Raw genomic sequence first — 2877 nt, 5'->3', positions numbered from 1 at the left:
AAGATTAGCGTAAAAATGGTAAGTTGGAAGTGTTTGTTTCACAAAGGAAAAAATATATATAGTTGATATTGAGAGAGGGGTGATAATGGTCGCAATTGCAGTCACACATTGTTGGTTTGGATTTTCCTAAGATTTGGTATTACAAGTTGAACAGCTTGTGAGATGGAAACTTTCCCAACTGTCTCCTTCATTTTATTCACTGACTTCCATTCCGAAACTCAGAAGAAAAAGACCTTCTGTTTCCATGGATTCGAGTGGAGATGGCCAGATGGGCATCTCATTCACACGTGGGGAAGAAGAAATACATGACAACGCTGAAAGGATGTTTCTGTGATTTCGGCTTTAAATGTACCGTGTTCTTGACCCTTTTGGCAGCCTCCTAGCTTTACTAAAATAAGCCTTGGACAAACCCAACCATGATCCACCTAAAGGCGTAGAAAGTTTGCTTGTTTGTAAAACTCATGGGCGAATTTTAGGACCCAATCCAACCCATTTTCGTTTAACGCATCTTAACTCTTGGTTCGTTTTCCAACCAACCATGTCTTATTGGTCTATTAGTGTCAATTTATCTTCTTAAATAGTTTGAATATTAGGTTTCTAATAAGAGAAAATTTAATTGGAATAAAATTTTACACCATTTTTCTCTTTAAAGGATGAATTTTACTCCAATATACCAGTTGATCCATTGGAGGCTCATGTTTGAGTAATGGAAAGAAAAGAAAAATACTGCTAATGCATTAAAGAAAACTGAAAAGGCCTAGATCTGTTTGAAATTTATTAAGTATATTAATAACAATGGTTGGGTTGTCATTGGACGTTTTCTTTTTCTAGTGTTGGGTCCATAAAAGGAATGGAAGAAAAGAAGAAAAACAAAATGCACTAGTGGGAAAAAAAATCCTACATGTACATATATATATATATATATATGTATGTATATTCCTATGATATTCGATGTCCTCTCTTCCATTTTCTCACCAATGAAGAAACAAACAACTAAATAAGAAAAAGAACGAAAAAAAAAAGGAGGTTTGGTTTCTGGTTGGGATAGTGCACCCAAAAGCATGGAATGTGATGTTTTGATCACCATCCACTTACTATTATTTTGCAGAAGTGTGCTTCTATTTTTGTTTACAAAATGAGCAATTCAACATGTAATTCCAAAAACAAAGCCGAGTGATGGTTGATCCAAGCAGATTTGGGCTGGGCCGTATTGTTTATATAACTCCTAAAAATAATTTTCTACCATCTACTATAAATTAGGGAAACTTTTGGTTCCAAATAAAAGATGTGATTTGAAATTATTTTATATATTTGAGATTGTAAAGATTAAATTTGATAACTGAAAATAAATGCTCAGAATTTTATTAATAAAATATTATTAGTGACGATTTCATTATGAATATATTAATTAAGTTTAAAATCTTTTAAGAAAAAGCAATATACATGGTTTGGTTAATGACTCGATTCCATTATTTAGATGCTATATCATGCTTAATTACGTAATTGTATAAAAAAATAAGTACCAAATACATACATCAAGAGAGAAATGCATAATTGTTTATTGTTTAAGGTGTTCAAAGATGATATGCCATTAGTTTTGATGATGGAGGATTAATAATAATAATAATAATATCATGTAGGATCTTTAAATAATACTGAGCAGCCTGATCTTTTATCATCAAAAGCTTTGTCATCGAATAATCACCCATACCTAAATTGTATTGGATATTTAGATCATATAAACTCAACCATAAAAGTTAATTTTAAGATGGAAGTGGATTGATTTCATTTAAGTCAATTTTTTTTAGATTAGATAATTAGGATTTAATTTATGTCACTTTTAAATTTATTTAAAATCAAGTTATTTATTCAGTCTGATTTAAGTTTAATTTTGGACATGAAATTTAAAACTTGAATCCAACCTTACTTAAAATATTTAAAAATTAATAAAAATGGTTTTTATTTAATTTTAATTTTAAAATATATTTAAATATTAATATTTTAATATATGATTTTTAAAAAATATTAAGCCTGACGGTCCAAGCTTAACTGCTTAGCAAAGATTTCTCAAGACCAACGGACTTGGCCCGGTCCGATATAAACTCATGGACAAGTCTAGCCACTGCATCAATCACAGCTTATCCATCTCATATCATATGTTCAAATTGGCCGGCTAAGAAGTAAATATATGCAAAATTGTTGAACGTATTTTCCACATATTACACAATCTCAGCTCCTTGCATCCAACGAAATGTGACCAATGAAAATCATGTTAGATCTGGTTCTTCACTTTCCCTGCAAAACCTATTCATATACAAATTCTGTCCCTTACAGTCTTAATTTTCGCTTTTAATTTTTCAAATAAAAGTTTGATTTTCCATTAAATATATCACAAATTCCCAAAAGGGGATGTAGCTCAAATGGTAGAGCGCTCGCTTTGCATGCGAGAGGTACAGGGTTCGATCCCCTGCATCTCCAAAGAGAGTTTAATTTTTTATCTTGTGAATTCCTCGTTTTAGACGCTAGAAATTGACATTCTATGTCCTATCAACGTTTAAATTGATCAACCTTTTTGGTGATTAACGACAGTATTAATAGGCTCCACCAACACAAATCAAAGTAGAAGATTTAGAACAAAACATCAAATTCAAGAGACAAATCATCTGGAATCATTGTTAGCTTTCGATAATGTCTTCCTTTAGGAAAAATTTTTTTTTTTCTATCGTGCCTTCACTCTTTCACAATTGGAGTTTTTTCAAAATTTACTTTCTAGTACAAAAAGTTGAAAGAATATACCGCTTTTTGACACACGAAAGCAATTATTATAACAGCTAAATGGTTGATTGTTCCTCCTAGTAATTCAGGGACAAAGCCTGG

At 31.2% G+C, this 2877-nt stretch overlaps 1 non-coding gene across 1 annotated transcript; it reads left to right on the top strand.

The window, feature by feature from the left end:
- The first annotated feature begins 2405 nt into the window (after positions 1 to 2405).
- On the top strand, positions 2406 to 2478 carry TRNAA-UGC (transfer RNA alanine (anticodon UGC)). The gene has a single exon. It is a non-coding gene; the product is annotated as a tRNA-Ala (tRNA).
- The last annotated feature ends 399 nt before the right edge of the window (positions 2479 to 2877 follow it).

The sequence above is a fragment of the Durio zibethinus genome, chromosome 6 (assembly GCF_047325235.1).
Source record: "Durio zibethinus cultivar Kanyao isolate XHJ-2024 chromosome 6, ASM4732523v1, whole genome shotgun sequence".
Taxonomy (NCBI): Eukaryota; Viridiplantae; Streptophyta; class Magnoliopsida; order Malvales; family Malvaceae; genus Durio; species Durio zibethinus.
This window is presented reverse-complemented; position numbering and strand designations above follow the sequence as displayed.